We start from the raw sequence: 6,671 nt of genomic DNA, 5'->3' as shown, positions 1-6,671 counted from the left end.
CTTGCTTCACTCTCACCACCTCACACTCACCTTGTTGCATCAACTTCACACTATGAAATGTGTGTAGAAATGGCCTCCTTTTATAGGCCAAAAGGGTTGCCCTCTCTTATGAGAGACAGCCATGTGTAGCCGCCCTTGTGCGAATAAGTCCAAATCGGACCCTCCAATCCGCCCATGTGTGGCCACCCTTGAGAAGACAAGTCCGCTTTTGAATTCGGCCGCCGGCCATTGAATTCGGCCACCGGCCACCGGCCATTGACTACCAGCCACCGGCCAACCGACCGGTTGTTTTCCGACCACTTTCCGGCCGCCGTCCGGTCATAATATTCCGGCGAAAAAGAATATTCCGGTGAAAAAAAAAGTCTCGGGGGCAGAGGCCCCCGAGGCCTTTAAAGTTGCCCCTGATTCTTGTCCGTGAAAATTTTGGTTTCCGGTGAGTGATTTTCCTTCACGCACGATGGCTTCTCCTCATAATGGGGGCCTTACAAATGTGCGCTTTTACCACAGAAAATTACAAGGGTAAATCAGGCTCCATACTTAACACTCCTGATCTTCATGCTCGTTGCCAATATTAATCCCTCAACTTCCATCTATCGTCGTCTTGCAGCCACTACCTCATGGCCCGATTATTGACCCTCAAGCAGCTTATATCCTCTCTGAACAACCTGTCCCTTAACTGTACTACATTATTGTCCTCCTTGTAGCTTATTGGCGTTGTGTTCGGACCTCAAAATATATCACGAGGGAAGCAGTGGCCCTGCTCAAAGGCCGATGGCATAGCCCTTGGAAATCAATGCATGTACCAATTGGCCCTCTATGGTCTACCTCAGCGAACGTGTTGAGGAGCAGAAAACGCGCTTTATGGGCATTGTGAAAATACTTGAGAAGCTCGTATTGTAACTTTCCCATATCATCCCACACCCTGGGTACGTCAGGAAGCCACGTTGGAGGCAGCCTAGGAATGTCGTCAATTGTAGGCACCTCCGCATCTTGCTTGTTCGTGAAAAATGGTAACTCTGTGTGTGTGTGTGTGTGTGTGTGTGTGTGTGTGTGTGTGTGTGTGTGTGTGTGTGTGTGTGTGTGTGTGTGTGTGTGTGTGTGTGTGAGAGAGAGAGAGAGAGAGAGACATCTCCAATACATGTTGCATCTACATACATATAAGTAACAGGATCAAGCACAAAAATTACTTGCTACTACGGGCACCCAAGTCAATAAGTGTTGAGCATGTCGCTCTACTAAACCCGCCCAAAAGCAAACCTAAGGCAGCCCAAACTTGCTCGCAATGGCATCATTCCAGCCTAGTAAGATGTCTATCCAAACAAACACCACTTTTTGCTCTTATATGATGTTGGAGATGAGTTGATCCACCGGCTCCTTCATGGTTTGGGCTGCCGTATTGAATGCCTCCATAGCAATCATCAAGTGGGCATGCGCTTCTAGTGCGCATCTGCCTTTCAACATCACCATGCGGATGGCATGCCATCCCTTCTATTTTTGATGTTCTTGTGTATCATGAAAGTGTTTTTTTTCATGATTTGTGTCATTGTCATACTTCTCCTCTTGTACATGGTTGTGTCCCCGAAGGTGATGTGTGTTGATGGTGTGGGCATGGCCATTGGCCTGAGGAGAACCCCTGGCTTCACCATTGGCTACATGCGCCTCTTTAAATATAAGTTGCGGCTTCCCTATACTACTATCCTCTTCTTGTACAGGGAAAGCATGGCCACTAACAAGTTGATGGGTGTTGACGACACTATTATTGTGGGCAAGGCCATTCGCATGTTGAGAATCATTTGAATTTGCATCTTGATTGGCACTATGCAGTCGATGAATATGATGGGTGTTGACAAAGGTGAAGGTGAAGCCATGGGGCACAAGCTGGTGGCAGAGTTGGAGGAAGGGATTGATATGAGGAAAAGAATGGCCACCGCATGCCACAAAATTTTGGCTTGTGAATTTTCCATGATGCTCAGCACGGCAGCTCTACTTCGTTAAAGAGAAACAAATTAGTTGGCACAGTACAAAGACCTGAGGATTGAAAGGTTGACCAGCTCCATGTTTTGTAGACAGAGTTGAAACACAGGATTGATGTGTCCCTGATCTCTCTTTGCAGTAGAGGTATATGTGTAGTTAGACATGACTACAATAACATATATTGTGAACTTTTCTCAACTTCCACGAGAGTTGAGCTTTAGCTTCAGTCAGATCTCCACTTTTTATTGTTGCTGATGTTATGTCTAGACCAAAGGAGCATAGTGGATGGGAGGTTTAGCGATAGAATTGAAGCTGCATGAATAGGTCATGCAGTTGTTTGGAAAGTGAGACTTGCATTCTGGTCGTTGTTGTTGAGGCGACAAATCTAAAAATGGAAGCTGAAGAGGCGTAGCTATAAATGGAGATTTCTAGGTTTTCTGAGAAGCTGTAGCCCAATATTGACTCAAAAGGAGAACGCAAGGAAACTCTCATTGGTTGATGGTTCGCGGAAGAGAAAGCAAAATTGATGATGATGGTGGAGGGTTCCACGTAAAAAGTCCAGAGAGCTGATCTCCCCTCATGTTGTGGAAAGGTAGTGACCTCCATCTCTTGAGTTGTGGATGTGGAGTTCAGATCATGAGTATCGTCCATCTCAACGATGGCGTTGTCAACGTGATTTTTTTGGAAAGTCATGGAGGCCAAATGCAGCCAAAGATGAAGATCCCTTGCGACAAGAGAGACAAACACACAGTGGCAGAGAGAGAGAGAGAGGGGCAAAAGATCACCAAAAGGGTTAAGAATTGATGGCTAGTCCAGAAGGGGCTGCAAATAACAGTGGGAGCATCACGGGTTGAAGGATTATTTCTGTAAGAATTGGCCTCGCATGCCCTTGCTTGTGAGCTTTGCGGACGTAGACCAGAAGGGGGGCTCCGCTCCATTGATTAATGCAGGCAAGGCTAGCAAAATGGATGCACACAGCCTATCACTAACAATCTCATCATGACGCCACTTGGAGCCTTGTGGATGAGGTATAAGTAAAAGCAGATAGATATAATAGATATACCTAGATATATTCATGATCTCATTCTCAAAATAAATCTCTTCATTACATTTTCTTAGGATTCCTATCCCATTCAATCAATGAGGTAAATGACCAATCAAAACACTTCCTTTTCATTACCAAAAAGGGAAACCATTGATGGGGGCTTTTCACAAGCCAAGCTCCCATACCCCTCTTCTCTCGTCCCCACCCCATGGAAACCTCCTCTTAGGGAGGGAGTGATAAAAGGCATTGGAAAAGTAAGAAAAAAATAAAGTATGATTATGTAAATATATGAGAAAGGTAAAATAGGCCACCTCATGCCTGCGGGGCAGCCCATCCCCACCTTGCCTCCTTTTTCTTCACTGATGCCCCACCGTGTGTCCCTTTTCCTCTCCTCCACTCAAAAGGTCAACCCCCTCTCTCTTCCCCTTGTCCTTTCTCCTTTCTCTCTCCCCTCAAGCTACCCCACCTCTCACCAATAATGCATTATAACTCACCAATAATGCACCCTAACTCACATGCAACTTACCCTATCTTCCAAAATAGTATACCCCACCCCCTCTTTCTCTCTCCTATCATATCCCATGACCCAAATACCCCCCTCTCTCTCTAAAGGGCGCCATGTCTCTTGTATTGTAGCTAAAAAACCTCCCCCACATTCACACACACTCAGTTTCACTGAAAAAGGTACCCACAGACCCATCCCCACCCGGTGGTTACCTGATTTTTCTTGTGTTCACACACATCTGCACACAGATTCACCTCTGAACACACTCCCCTCTTGTAATTACTTTATTCTCCATGTCACCTCTCACTTTTTTCATCAACCCATCTCTCTCTCTTAGTCTCTCTCTCATGAGATTGTTGTTCTGGCACATATACAAACAGCCAGACAAGTGGGGCCCACAATCACATGGCCTATGTAGATAATGATTTCTTCATTTCTAAATTCTAGAATTTCTCCCCCCTCCTCCCCTATATAAAGAGGGGTCACTATCACACTAAACACACACCATCACCAAAGAGTACACTATGCATTGTGTGTGCCTAGTGCACACACACACACACCCACACCATCACCATCACCGCAATCACCATGCTTGTCTTGAGCATGACCTCTACACCCTTGGCTATGGAAGATGAAGAGCAACTAAATGAAGGATGATGGCCATAACCCTCGTGCGAATCTTCGCCATCAACTCCCACCTATCCGCTATGTGCTCTACCACTCTCTCCCTTCTCATTCCCCTACCCTATGCTCCCCATTTCATCGCCTTATTCTCTAAATAAAGCTTGAGGTTTTGTGAGTATGTTTTCTTGCAATGTTTTGCCCATGTGAGGTGTGCAGAATCGCCACCTAGTCTTGTGCTTGGAGTGAGCTTGTGTATGTGTGAAGGGTGTGCGGATTCGCCATCCTTTTGTGGTGCCTAAGTACTAAGCCGCTATACCCCCTCCCTCACTCTCTCTCTCTCTCTCTCTCTCTCTCTCTCTCTCTCTCTTGATCTCATTCCCTTTCCTCTTCATCATTGCTCCCAAGCATCCATCTCTCTTGGATGAAAACTTTGTTATGGTGGTGTGTTGTTTGCGTCCTAGCCGCTGAAGCTAGGTGGTGCCCCCTGTTTGCTTTACCATGACAGGCTCGAGGCGCTCCATTCGGCCCCCGGTGTTTTAGAGGCCGTCGGGGTTCGGGGTTCTCTTTGCTCCCGTCACCATCACTAAGGCCTTCCCCCTTTGGGACAGGCCAAAAACAATTGAAGATGAGTAAATTTCAATTTGTAAATACCAAAAGGATAAAGAAGAAGTGCATCAAACCTATAGAAAAAACACAACACATCAAGATTTATCCAATCCACTTGAATTGTCTTAGCATTAGGTCTCCCCAATTTTGAAAAATTAGAAAGCCTTTCAAAACATCTCAAGTGCATAAGTGAAGGTCAAGTGCATAAGTGAAGGGTGAGTTTAGGAAATGAAAAGATCCACATAAAAGTGGAAAGTCAAAAACTTTTTGTGTCCATAGAAATAGAGATGGTGGAGTGCACCTTGATACATTTGTGTTTTTCTTTGCTTATTTTCTCTTTGGCGTTTTCTTTTCTTTGGAGTGTCTATCAATAAAGCCATTATCTTAATCCATTTACTACCAAAGCAAGTAAAAGGGAATTTTCAAGTGATGGCACACATATAGAGTACAAAAGGCTAACCTTCTCACATATTACCAAAAACTTATGACTATTTTCTTCTTGTTTTTTCACAAGGCAAGGGGGATTTTAGTTCTACCATCAAATTTTTATTTTAGAAATTGCATTTTGTTGATGGGTGTATTCTCTAATTTGTGAGATTGATGCTTCTAAGATTTGATGGATATCTCAATTTCTCAAAGATTAGCAAGATTTGGTCATGAGTTTTGAGTAATGTCCCGCTTAGATTGCGATCGGGGGTATTCACTATTAGAAAACCCTTTATACGACTTGTGTTCAACTAGAATTTGTATAGCCTATTACAATCACAATATTTATAAATTTGAAGTTAATTTTTTGTTTCAAAATATACTTTTAGCATTCAAACCAAGGGTTGTAATTTCTTCCTAAAAGCAATGGATTTTAATGAGATTTTAGGGATTCATTGTGAGAGGTCAAAACCTATGGGGAAGAGAGAGAGAGAGAGAGAGAGAGAGAGAGAGAGAGAGAGAGAGAGACAACATGGATTCTCTATGCATTGTCATGCCAAGGGCATACCTAGGGGAGGTCACGGACCTGGGCTAGTAAGTGGCCGGCTGCTAGTGTGGAACAAGGGATTCAGTAGACAGGGGCTATACAAGGGAGGTTGGGTAGTGAATCCAAGCCAGGCAATTCCGTGGCCATTACACTGGTATCAGAGCTCAGGGGAGGAGGAGGCATGGAGGAGGGGAAGAAGCATGGTCTTCTCTTTCCCTCTCGTTATCGCTCTCTCTTGAAGATATATCTTGCAAGGCATCCCTCTCAATCTCTCTTGCAGCCATGGTGAAATTCATGCATGGAATTGCATGAAGGTACAACAGGAATATGGCATGTCCAAAAGCTTGCATGGATGCTCAGGCTCAGCAGGTACAACCGTGGGCACAAAGGCTTGTGGGGGAGGAAGGGCCGACTTCGACCTGCATGACACCCTGCATGGAGAGGGTCTACGGATGCGCATTGGCCTGAGTAGCAAATTTCGCTGCTGTTGCACAGCCGCATGATGATCACGCAGGTGTAGAAGATACCCTTCCTTGCCTGCACAGATCGGCATGCCATCATTGCAGCAGAAATTTTATTTTTTTTTATTTTAGGGCTCTTGCCTCCACGTGGGCGCCCAAGGATACCCCCTAGTGGCCCGTCCCACCCATAGGGTGCCCAAGGGGCTACCCTTGGTGAGGCCGGCAACCCTGAGGAGCCACCCAAGGGGGGCTGATTCGGAAGTTCTTCCCATTATGGGTATTGATAGAGGCCATAGGCGGCAAGGCATGTACGGCTCATCGCCAAAAAGGCTAATCAGGGACGACATGCTGGTCGAGCCAGTAGACGGCAAGCGAGCCTCGCAGAGAAGAAAGGGCGGCACACATATTGTATCATGAATTGTCCTACGAGAGCCTCGTCAAGTGGATCATGGTTGTAGGGCATGCAATGGCATGAAAGGTTGC

General features: G+C 45.6%; 1 pseudogene; it reads right to left on the bottom strand.

Moving 5' to 3' along the window:
* Positions 1-705: 705 nt before the first annotated feature.
* LOC147444495 (uncharacterized) lies at positions 706-1,550 on the bottom strand (annotated as a pseudogene).
* Between the last annotated feature and the right edge of the window lie 5,121 nt (positions 1,551-6,671).

This window comes from Adiantum capillus-veneris, chromosome 13 (assembly GCF_014529385.1).
Source record: "Adiantum capillus-veneris isolate H3 chromosome 13, ASM1452938v2, whole genome shotgun sequence".
NCBI lineage: Eukaryota > Viridiplantae > Streptophyta > Polypodiopsida > Polypodiales > Pteridaceae > Adiantum > Adiantum capillus-veneris.
This window is presented reverse-complemented; position numbering and strand designations above follow the sequence as displayed.